We start from the raw sequence: 12,841 nt of genomic DNA on the forward strand, positions 1-12,841 counted from the left end.
CAAGTCAAATAGTAAAAAAATAAATAAAAATTAAAATTAAAAAAGAGGCAGCAGCAGGGTAACCATGAGGGTGTGACAACAAGGGTGGCGTTAGCGAGGCCAAGGGCATGTGCGGGAGAGGGCAGCGACTTCAAAGCCCTCCTACTCTAGTGCACTGTCTGCGTCTCTGGCCTCAGATGCCCGCTTCACCGAGCCGTACAGGGAGCAGGAGGAAAGGCACAGTGTTAGGGGAATCCTGGTCTCCCCTGGTGGCATCTGTCTAGCTCCAGCTGACTTTCAGGGGACAGAGATGTGGGGCTGATGGAGTCCTGGAGCCCTGGGAGCCCAGGCATCATCTCCAGCTCCTGAGAGTCAAGAGGTGCTGGGTGTGGGCTGCACACACAGTGTCTCCGGGTGGTCCTCTACCATTTGAGACCTGCACCCGGCAGGGTGACATGACTCGCTCCGGCAAGGAAAATGGGATGCAGTAACCTTCCTCCTCTCTGCCATCAGACAGCATTTTTTTCTCCTCGTTCTCAAATCAAAACTGGCTCTCTCATCAGGCCAGAAGGCCCGAGAAAGTGGTGCGCGGCAGCCCTGCGAGGCTCGGAAGAACTGTGGGCTTGCAAAAATTTGACAAACCAACAGGACACTACCACTGGCTTCCCAGCGCCGTGGGGAGGTTGTGTCTGATGGCAAGGCGAGCCCACAGGACAGAGACAGGTCTCACAGCGTAGACAGGGAGCCCTCTCTTAATCAGGGGCGGGATGCAGCATCACACAATTTTACTTTTCTGGCCCACATTTAAACCATTTGATCTCCACTAGAGGGCCTGGGTGGAGATGAAATTTCAGCCTGACAATTGGGTTTTTGCTGCTGATTTAAGATTTTATCCTAAACCTCCGGGAGAGGAGGGCTGGGGTTAAAACATACTCAGTTACTCAAAGGGGCTTGCTTTGGTTGAAGGCTATGCCCCGAGTCTACCCGGGAAGCCCCAGCTCACAGAATGACACTGTTACTAAAATAAGCTCAAAAACTGAAGAGGAGAGGGCACCTTCTATAGACAGTGGGACTCAAAATTCTAGTTACCGTCAACTCTTTGCCTTCTCTTGTTTCTTACGTCCAGATGATCATGCTGCATTGGTCATCTTTTCTTTGTAGGTGCCTCCCGCATCTGTCCTTCATACTTCTCCCACATGAGCTTTTACAAATCTCATCTTATGCCTGTAATAACCTCCTCACCAGGGCCCCCGTGTCTGGTTTTCTCCCTACCATCTCATAGGCCGTGAGCACACTTCCCAGATGTGGTTGGTCACATCTCTGGCTTGCTGAAAAATCTCTAGTGACTACCAACCCCTGGTTCAAGACTGCCCTGGTCATGTTTAGACAGTGACAGGCAGAGGGCTCAGCTCCCTCCCTCTCCACTACCCCCACCCCAAGCCAGAACAAAAAAGCGCTATTTTCTAAGATTAGTTAGTGGCCAGGATCATGGGTCCCCCCCTTGTACTCCGGTTTCTCTTGACCAATATGTAGCAAGATGTGGTCGAAAGGCCTGTTCTTTGGTTTGAAACATGGGGTATGACCCCAACCTACCTTTCCAATGCAATTTTCCACTTTCTCTCTATAGACTCTCCACTTGGTATTGAATCACACATAGTTTCCAATTTATTTTTCACATTCAGCTGCTATGCTTTGCTCAGCATATGTTTTGCTCCTGTCTGAAACCTGCCCCCTCTCCATTGATCTGGAACTAGACTCTGCCCATCCGCCAGGACCCCAGGATGTGAGGCAGTGGGTGAAGGAGTGAACTTAATATAGGAGAGAGATGGTACGGTGCGGTCAAGGACACCTGGGTTGGAATCATGGAAGCATTCCGGACAGGTTAACCTCCCCTTAATTAAATATCTCAATGTTTAAAATAAGGATAGTGATATATACCTTAGTCAAGAAGAACAAGGCTAGAAAAGGCAGGCTGACACCAGACAACACATGGACCGTGAAGTCACGCCGTGGACCATTACACAGCAATGTGGCTAAGAGACAGGGCGAAGTGTGAGTTCAACCACTAATGGAATTGGATGTCACCTGCCCATGTCCTTATGATGTTCCCACTCACCATGGCTAACTAACGCTACCCACGCTCTTTTAATTTTAGTGAACATCATTGACCAAGTCTGGGCTTCTGGGGCTGCCGTGCACATCATGCATGAGTGACAGTTCACGGCTATGCTCATTCATGCTTTCACTCTACCAATAGGTGCACCTCTTACCAATATTGAGCACCTCCTGTGTGCTGGATGGGAGGCAAAACCAAAAATGACTGAGAGGGCTGGAATGGCATGAGCCGTATAAAAGGCTGGATGCAATGTCTAGGACAGAGCAGGTGGCACGTGTCCCTTCCAGGGCAAAGCTTTGAAGCATTTCATTGCTGGTGCAATTCTCCAGCTTTTCCCCTCTTGCCCTGCAATCATGAAGGAGATGTCCAGCCAACGGGATAAAAAGATAAGAACAGTCTGTGTCACAGAGATATGCATAGAGGACAGCTGTCCTGGAGACTCACCAGATCCACAGTGGACTCCGTATGAGTGAGAACTAAACTTTTATTTTGTTAAGTCACTTGTGAGAGTGTAGGGCTGACTCTTCACACGGCATAACCCCATCCTACCCTGACTGATAGAATAGCTCTCATTATCTCTAATGTTATCATTTGGCAAATAATCATGTGTACTAATGCTTTATGATAGTTCTCCTATTTATTTATTTCTTTACAATTTATTTCTTTACAATTCCTTAACATGGCTTGTAATGATGCCTTGACCTTGCCACGAAGCTGGAGTCTTTCATATACTGTGACCTTGGTTTATATTTTTGGGGCTCTCCTCTTCACTCTCCAACTCACATCCTCCCCTACAACTTCCCCCAAATTTAGAAGTGAACCTTATACACAGCAACTATTTAAGCTTATATGATGACTTCATATCCTCCCTCATGTTAGGGAATAATTCTCAAAATATAATGACAATTGTTGATTTTCATTAACTAATACCACTATGCTGCTATGGATCATCAGGAATGAAGCTGACTAGCTACAGTAAGACTTTAGGGATTCATGTGTGGATTTACTTGAGCTGTGGCCTCAATGTTCTATGTCAGCCATGGCTCACCACAGGTTGCTGATCATTTCTTACTCACTTATTTTGTTGATCCCAATGTCTGTGGCCCTACTAAATGAGATACTCTGGGTCTCTGGGATTCTCATTTATTTGTCCACCAATACAATCCTTCTCTGAGAGTCAACTGAGAATAACAGTTATGCAATCTGATTGCATTCTGTCCCCAGTTTGCTTGCCTATAAAGCAAGAGTAAGAAATGTATCCGGGGCACCTGGGTGGCTCAGTCAGTTAAGCATCTGCCCTCAGGTCATGATCTCAGGGTCCTGAGATCGAGCCCCACATTGGATTCCCTGCTCGGCGAGGAGCCTGCTTCTCCCTCTCCTTATGCCTGACACTCCCTCTGCTAGCGCTCTCTCTCCCTGTCTCTGTCAAATAAATAACTAAAAAATATATATCTTGTAAAGTGGTTGTTAGAATCGTACAAGTGAATATATATATATATATATATATACATATATGTAAGGTACTTAGAAAGTGTTTTAAAGTACTAAGACAGTGGCTCCTGGCATGCTGTAAGGACTCTGAATGCTAATATTATGATTTACAAAGCACCTACTACGTGACAAATATTAAAGAAACAAGGATGAATAAGAACAAGTGGTTGTCCAGTTCCCAAGGAGTTTACAATCTAGTTAAGGGTGTTGAATATACAAGCAAATAAGTGAACTGTAGTGTGCCAGAGCCAGAGAAAGAGAGAGAGCACACACCAATCCACACACACACACTCACACAGCAGATGCAGACATACATGCACACATGGACACGCTCACACACACGTGCGTGCGACCACTGGCAACAGGTGAGTTACAAACAAGAAAGTGCTCCTTCCCCTTGGAAGAAGGGAAGCCAGGAAAGGCTCAGTAGGGAACCTGATAGCTCAACCCAGTCTTACTGGGTTGGTATTTGCTGGGCAAGAGGGAGCACGAGGATGCCCAGGTGCTTAAGGAGTGTGAGAAGAGGCATAAAACAACATTTATTCACTCAACAAATATTTATCACGTGCTTCCCTCATACTTGGCACAGCGTTAAGTACTAGGATACAGCAGTTGACAACACTGATGGGGTTTTTGCTTTCACTGAGCTAACTTTCTCATAGAAGAGACGAACAATAAACCCAGTAAGCAAGTAATAAACCAAAGAGAAAACACAGTGGGTAAGATGGCTGGAGTGAGGCGGGATCGGTTGCTCGAGTAGCATGTGGAGTGTGAGAGGTGAGAGCAGAGCCCAGGGGACACCATCCCCCACCTCTCTCTTATCCTTTTCCCTGAACCTCCTCTAACCCCACTGGGTAGACTTGCCCTCCCACTGTATAGACTTAACATTTTGAGCATGTTTTCCTTCTTTCCAGTGGCCCACAGACTCCGAACTCACCTGCAGGTGGATTGTTCCAGACCCAGACTGGGGATGAGGGAGTGGGAACCCCGTTCTGGGCTCTCCACCTAAGATCCAGCTTCTAACCCAGTTCACCGTTTAGCAGCCACAGAGGTGCATCTTGGCTTCCCTCTGCCCTATTACGCTTGTCTTATTTCTCGGCTGCCTCAGAACTTGGGAAGGGAAGAGAACTCTGATTATGAAGATAAAAGTTTTTATACGATAAAAACCCTCCCTCCCTCCACACACCTCAAAACTAAATTAGAAACCACTATCCTCATCTATCAAACTTGTCACCTTAATGAAAAATCTTTCAAATCTTTTACTTAATAGCTCCAAAGACATTGCTAGGGGTGTGACTTAGAGTCTGGCCCGAATGGTATAATAAAGGCAAATCCTCCAGAAGCAGTGAGTATTGGAGGATGGGACGAGGAATGGGATGAGCTTGGTGCCAGTGTTGAACCTAGAGCACACAGGTCATGGTCAGTAGCCAGAAGGAGGAAGTGTGAGGTCTTCAGACATTCTTAGCTTTTTAAAACCATGGTAGAAAAAGAATCACTTGAATTTTTCTCTGCAGAATTTAAAGGCATTTTCAACATATTTACACATTTGCTTCACAACCTCCTTTTGAGGCAGGATGAGATTCTAACGTTATCGGCAAGAAATATTAATGGCCTGGTTACTATCTCTGGGACTCAGCGCTGAGCATGAGGGAGATTTAAAAAAAAAAAAAAAAAGACAAGACAAAGAATAAGATACATGGTCCCTGACCTTGAATGCCTTACCCTCTTATCTAGAAAGACTGCTCAGAGCCCCCAAAGCATTATGGATCAAAAAAGGAAACACAAGACACATGTCAAATAGATGGCAAAGATTTTTTAAAAATGCTCCAGGAGTCGAGGGGAGGGAACATCTGTTGAAATCAAGAGTGATTACAATGGTTTCGTGGAGGAGTTTATAGACAGGAGAACATCGGAGAAATGTTAAAAATCCCAATTACACACGCTGGAGAAACTGGCACCAGAAACCGCACTTCTGGTAGAAGCTCCTAGAAAAGAAGCCACGCGTCCCGCATCTCTTTGCACAGTCCTCCTGTGCCTGGCACCCCGGGATCGCATCCTACCGTGGCTGAGCGTCTCCTAACTCTGAGAAGGACATCAAACGCCACCCACCGCAACGCACAGGAAGTGCTCTGCCCGCCGTGCCATCCTGACTTTGCCACCGGGATGATGAGAAGCGCAGACTCTGCACCGACTCTCCTCTGCGGAGCCAGGCAGGGCCTGCCAGCTTTGCTGGCACGATCGGGCCTGCAGAACTGTACTGCACACATTGCCAGGCCCCGAGCCTGAAGGGCACAGGAAGCCAGTGTTCAGAGCAGGGACGGTGAGTAACAATTGCAAAGTCCTCACCCTCTGAAGGAGGCGTAAGGCCGGCCAGGAGGAGGAAGAAATGAAAGGGGCATCTGGGCTGTGCGAGTCCTGCCCGGGATACACCGGCTGCCACAGTCATTATATTTTTTCTGGCTGCGTAGACATGTTGCTATGGAACCAATACATGCCATTGCGACTTGGCCTCTAGCAAAGAAAATCACATCACTGGCAAGAGCATTTCCCTAGATTTCCCTTAAAGGGATACCATCGAGGGAGCGCTGTTCTAGCTCAGAAACAACAGCAGTATTGTTCCAGGCTCCAGCCCCCCGCGGTCCATGAAATGGAGCCTAGCGACTCGGGTTTTATGAGGCGTTCATACATGTGGCATGTGGGCCTACACGGTACGAACCCCAAGTTTGGGGAGCAGTCTCTGAGCTGCTTTTTCAGTAAGAAACGCATGGCCTGGGCACCTGGGTGGCTCAGTCAGTTAAGCATCTGCCTTCAGCTCAGGTCATGATCCCAGGGTCCTGGGATCGAGCCCCACACTGGGCTCCCTGCTCAGTGGGGAGTCTCCTTCTCCCTCTGGCTCTCCCCGTGCTTGTGCTCACTCTCCCTCAAATAAATACATAAAATCTTTTTTAAAAAAGAAGGGAGAGAGAGAAAGAAATGCATGGCTTCAGTTTGTGTATAATGTCCCTGCAACTGGTAAAAGCAAACAGTCTGGAATACGTGGAGGTCATGACTTGCTGCCTCCTGACTGTCAACTTCAAACTACTCATGACCCCAGCCGGAACCAAAGTCGCCCTGAGTGGCTGGCACACATCCAGGTGGCCTGGACTTTACTTCTCTTGCTTCAGGCCTCTCTAGCAGTTTCTTCTTTACTAAGTGAATAGGACGAAGCAGGACGTGAGATCTGGCCCTTCCCTCCTTGCAGAGGCCCTAAATTGTCCTTTTAGTCTTTATCAATCTTCTGATTCCAGAGACGCTGAGCTTCTCCAGAGAGCAGGAGAGCTCACGTCCCACATCGTACTGTGGTGTGCTCTGGGAATAAATGTCTTGGGCTTTTCTTGGATAAGATGAGTAAAGGGAAACCCCAAAGCTCACCCAAACACACATTCATGCACACCACGCATTTAGGGAGGGGAGGGTCTGTATCAGAGTAGGAAGCGGCCGACCGCCAGTGACTTAGCAATCCATGGGCTCCTGGGTGGCTCAGTGGTTGAGCATCGGCCTTTGGCTCACGGTGTGATCCCGGGATCCTGGGATCGAGTCCCAATACATTGGGCTCCCCGCAGGGAGCCTGCTTCTCCCTCTGCCTATGTCTTTGCCTCTCTCTGTGTGTGTCTCTGATGAATAAATAAATAAATAAAATCTTTAAAAAAATACACTAAGTTGACAAGTGGGATAAAATAATAGACACAGGCTCTCAATACCATACTTAGACCAGCCCCAGGTGATATGAAATGTTTTGGAAATGAGTGCACTTAGCTCGCCAAACTAAATGAACATGATCCAGAGCCAGCTCTAGCACAGGCATCCTTGAAAAAAAAACGCAGATAAGCCCACCTTCTAGGATTCCAGCGGACGATCAGACTCTCACACTTCCCTCCTTCATGCTCTACAAACGCACTCTCATGTAAGAAACAGTACATTTTTTTTTTTTTAATGAAGAAATGCTTCTCTGTAACCCTCTGTGACGGCAGGTCAAATTTGTACTGCATCATACGGAAGCTGTTAGGCGTGACTCTGCAGGTGCACACAGTCCCGAGTGGGGGCGTGTGGGTCTGCAGCTGGCCAGTACACACCTGCAGGTGCGGCATGGCTTCTAGCTGCAAAACAGATGCACCACCCTGTCTGGGCATGTGACACGGCACTTGGCAAATGCAGTGGTTTGGGAAGCGCAAAGGAAAATATGCTCTCTTAGAGGAGGTCTGTAACGGAAGTGTTCTGGGTCCATCCACTCCACCCACCCCTCCTGGTAGTAGCCAAGTAGGATTACTGGAAAGTTAACTAGTTAAACAGCATCACTGATGCATGCCGTGGAGGGATGTTATCAGGTCAAATCACGTACAGCTCTGCATCCTGAGAAAGAAATGGGACTCAAAAGACAGCTCTGCGCAGGGTGGGGGGAGCAGGGAAGACCACCATGTACGTGCCTGGGAGTCAAGTGCCTCTCAGCATCCCAGCTCCACTGCTGTCAGAGAAGCCCCCAGACAGGTGATACGAGGCCCTCTGGGCCTCAGCTGCCCCATCCATACAGAGGGGCTTTGCCAGATGGGCTCTAAAGTCCCATCTAATGCTCACATCCTATTACTCTGTCATGATATTTGCGAGACAGTGTGTCATAGGAGCAAAACGGATGGTTTCTCCTTGCCCATGGCTATATTTCTGTGCATCAGTCACTGAAGAAAAAGAGAAACTTTCTGTCTCATCCTCCCTGCAAGCTGGACAAGGTATGAGGAACAACAGTAATAATTCATCAGAGGCAAAAACGTGTGTATAGCAAAAAGAAACAGCAGAAAAATATAAGAGAGGAACCTTCCCTTCTGAAGGGAAGAGATGTGATGGGTAGAAAGAACATTTTGGTTCCAAGTGGGAGAAAGCTACTAGAGAACGCAAGCTATCAAGCACTTTTCTTGAAGCATCACAAGAAATGGATAAAATATTGATGTGAAAATACATATATTTTATATGAAATGATATATATAAAAGACATAAAAGATAACGTAAAAAAAATAGAAGAGTCCAAGGATCACTCACCCTATGAAAACAGCAGACTGGTTTCTTTTCACCCAGAAGAAGGACTAATTTCTTTGGAAAACTGAAAGAGAAAGAGATTTTTAAATAAACAACATGAAATCTATACTTCAGGTCAGCACAGGAAGGCAGGCCTAGCGATTATAAACAATCCCAGCTCCCGGCCACTTTGGCACTTAGTAGGTACAAAGTACATGTCTGATGGATGGTTAGACTTGCAATTGCTTGGCCAACTGCATGAATTTTGAAAACAGAGCTTTGAACATTTAATATGTAGAAAAGTAATCCTGTGCATGATTCCTTGATTACAAAATACAAGAACCTTATGACAAAGGAGGGTATATAGCCTGGTCTGGGAAATCATTTACCAGGTGGATCTTTCAAAATGCGTCTGCAGCCCCATGTGAGGATGCCTTAGTAAGTAACCAGCGTACCCCATGACTGCCCTGTGCCCTTTCCTCACCTTCCTCACCCCAAAATGGTACACCGACAACTCCACGCACACCCTGCTGAGGTCAGTGACCTCACAGGGATCTGTAATAGGGCTCATATGGGAATGTGGACTTGGCAGAGAGGCACCAGGGGCCACGTATCATGCCGACTGAGTAATCCCGTGAGGAGCCACGGTGTTTGGGATCAAGTGTGGGAAAGAACAGAGATGATGTGAATGTTGGAAGCGGAAGCCTGAAAGACAAAGAGAGATAAGGGGGTGACAGCAACAGATTGTGTAATCTACATCACAGAAGGAACTCAGCTCAAGATCCAAGTTTTTAAAAATTTCCAGAGACTGTTTTAAAGACGCCTTTGCAGGTTTAGGAGGGGATGTGAGGCGGAGCTGGTATAGCTCCAGAGACTGGCAAACTTCACATGATCCCAGAGCATTCGGGATTAAGTCTACGCGGGCTGTAAGAAGACCACTTGATGTGGTTCTGCCTCCTGAGAAATTCACAGTCTCAGTGAAAACACTTATAGGGTAACAACACAGGAGCAAAAGACGGTACATGCTGGTACAGTCTCTGAGCACCTTTTTAAAGCAACACTTTATAATCTGCGCACAGACATTAACCTTTCATCCTAACGGCAGCAAGATGTCTACAGTAAGAACCACAAAGATCAGAAATGCTAAATTTCAGACCCAAGTCTGCATCTCAGCTCAGGTGCACATCCAGTGGTGGCACTCAAGATATAAACTCTCAAAACGCTTTCCTCAATGGCAATACGAATACCCACGTCGTATCAGTTTCACATTCTTATTTCGGGTGCTTGACCCATAGGAGAGACTTGGGGAAAGAAAAAGCTCTCATGCCATGTGGCACAAAATGTTTCTAGGTCTGCATGAATCCAGAATACACAGGAGGGATTTTTATAATTTCATAACTTGTGAGATTGTGAGTACCTGTATTGTCTTCTCTTTTTCCCTAACCCCTCAAAAGTAGATGAGTCAAATGAGAGCACAGCAAAACATCTACTGTGAACAATTAGATGATATACATGAGGAAGCAATCCAAAGAAGACAAGTCAGCAAGCCCCACCAATAATCCCTACGAACATTTTGGTGTATATGGCTCTGGTTTCTCTCCTACAGTCAGGTACACAGAGTTTATTATTATACGTGTACTTATATAAATAAAATTGCATACATACATATAATTTATTTGTGATATACAATGATGTTACATATTGTATGTAATTCATACTGCTTTGCAGTCTGATAATATCTTACTTGTTATATTACAAACCTCTTTTAATATCAGTAAATCCATCTCCATCATCATTCTTTTCTTTTAAAGACTTTATTTTTTAAGTCATCTCTACACCCAACATGGGGTTGGAACTCACAACCCCAAGGTCAACAGTCACATGCTCTACTGAATGAGCCAGCCAGGTGCTCCTCTGTCCTAATTCTTAAAGAACTGCAAGACTCCTTCATTGAAAGAATGAACCACTAAATAAACAGTTGTTGAATTTACAGAGTCTACCAACGTGCCCCAGGTTTTTGAGAAATGACCACATGATAGCACATGGTTTTCTTTTACATTTTTGTCAAGACTGAAGAAGGCAAAGTGAAATAAATATCAGAAATCTTAACAACAACAACAACAACAAAAACAACTATTGGTTTGTATGGGTGTCCCTTAGAATACAAACTGGCATTAACACCACAGGCAGTATCACAAATGACAATATTCACTGAGCTTCCAATATATTGGAAGAGGACAACATATTAAAGCCTAGGGCTAATGGTAGCTAGAGATGCCAACACTCGAGCTATGAAGTCCTAAGTGTGAAGTTACAGGAGTGTCCTGTGTTCAGTGTGATCACGGAACAAAGTTACTTAATGATAGAAAGGTAAACTGAAAATTGTAGAGTCTTGAGCAATTTAAAAAATTATCATTGCATTACACAAACTTTAAAAAACCTAAAAAAAAAAATCGGGATTTGCCATATTAGAAAACATAAGAGGTAGAATGTTTGTGCAGCCTCAGTATTTCTAATCTAGTTCCCTTCTCGAAGGGAATGGTTGATTTGCTAACACATATGTGATACAGTTTTGCTTGAGTTGCACGACACAACCTTATCCTCGATTGAGAAAATCGTGCCGTACCTCAAAATGTGACTGACTAGCAACATTTCAGGAAAATACCACTTTGGGTGGGGGGGAGGCTGAGGGAGTGAATGTATCCCCACAACCTGCAAAGAGTGTGGGGCTAATTCCTCCTCCAGTTAGGAATGTAATTAACCCTTTCTAAGTATTACCAACACTGCTTGGACAAGCAGGGAGCAGCAGAGAAAGGTAGGACATAACTGTGGCGTCAGAGAAATGCCATATCAGCTACTGACTGGAAAATCCCATAGGGACCAAAAGTGGAGAAACAATGGAGAGAAATGTTAAGTTTGATTTCTGAAACAGCAAATGGACAGGTGATAACCCCCTCGCATGCTACCTTCCAACAAAAGTTCCCTGAAAATTGACCCCTCGCCCAGGGGATTCAAGTTTCAGGGGAAGTGACAGTCTGAGGAGTCACTCAGTCTCTTGGAAGAGACTTCTGCTGCTCTCTTTGGCCCACGTGGAATAGTCAGCATTAGGAGGTAAGAACACAGACCTTAAATGTTAGCACTGGGTAGAATCAGAGAAATATCTCAACAACTCACACCAGGGACTGTATGTCACAGAAACCGAACTGGGCTACTCTTCACAGATCTCCTCTGATGGTACAATTCAGGAGTGAGGGAGCTGTCCCTAGATCCGACACTGAACTTCTTATAGGAAAGGACATTTTGCTTTGCTTAAAACTCTTCTGGTGGTCAATGCTTCCTCCATGAGAAAGAACCAGATGGGCAGGCTGTGGAGTGTGCTATGCAATGTCTGTTCTATACAAAGCCAAATGATGCACCTCTCTCTTTAAATTTGCTTTTGAAGGGTCCTTCGTATCTTTTGACAGTGCACATGGGTTGGCCTAGTACATATTCTGTATAAAAAAAATAAATAAGTAAATTTGCTTTTGAAGGGTCCTTCATATCTTCTGACAGTGCACATGGGTTGGCCCAGTACACATTCTTTATAGAAGACCTGTAGAGCCATGGAAAATTGTGGTTTAAATCCTAGCATCTCTGTCCAATGGTGTGCCCAGCCAAGATATGACCTGGCCAGGAAAACTGTGCTGACACCATGTATTCCACACTTACATTTTTTGGACTACTGACTTGGGAAATTTTTGCCTTATCATTGTATAATCATGTAGTATCATCCTGGGTAACCGCACTGGACTCCTTAATATTAGCTACTAGCATGTACTGAGTGGCTATTGTGTGGCAACAAGATTTCATCTGTCATCTCTTCTCCTCACAAACTCTCTGTAAAATAAGACATATTAGCCTCATTGCTCATAAGAGGAAAACAAGGTTCAAGACAAGCAACCTGACCGAAGTTGCATAACCAGTAACTGATAAAGCAAAAATTCAAAGTGAGGTTTGACTGGGTTTCACAGCCAAAGAGAAAAGAGATGAGCGCCCTGGCACCCTGCATATAGATTTTTATAAGAAAGCTGCAATACATAGCATTCTGTCAAATGCACAAAAAAAGAGCACTTGCTTTCACCAAATAAGCAGATACTCCCTTTGCAGGTTGTTGTATGGGAGTAGCAAGCAAGGATGCCCGAACAAAAGTTATCCAGGACATTCCGGGCCGAG

The 12,841-nt window shown here is 45.4% G+C and overlaps 1 protein-coding gene across 14 annotated transcripts in view; it reads right to left on the reverse strand.

Moving 5' to 3' along the window:
- The window catches only part of ATXN1 (ataxin 1), a 413,020-nt gene that overhangs the window by 190,245 nt on the left and 209,934 nt on the right, over window positions 1-12,841 (reverse strand). For 13 of the 14 annotated variants that reach the window (XM_035710478.2, XM_025443971.3, XM_025443979.3 and 10 more), the window contains one exon: window positions 8,654-8,714. The exons of the other annotated variant lie outside the window; for it this stretch is intronic. The gene's annotated coding sequence lies outside the window, so the exon portion shown is untranslated. The remainder of the gene's footprint in view (window positions 1-8,653; window positions 8,715-12,841) is intronic. 14 annotated transcript variants of the gene reach the window in all.

The sequence above is a fragment of the Canis lupus genome, chromosome 35, assembly GCF_003254725.2.
Source record: "Canis lupus dingo isolate Sandy chromosome 35, ASM325472v2, whole genome shotgun sequence".
Taxonomy (NCBI): Eukaryota; Metazoa; Chordata; class Mammalia; order Carnivora; family Canidae; genus Canis; species Canis lupus.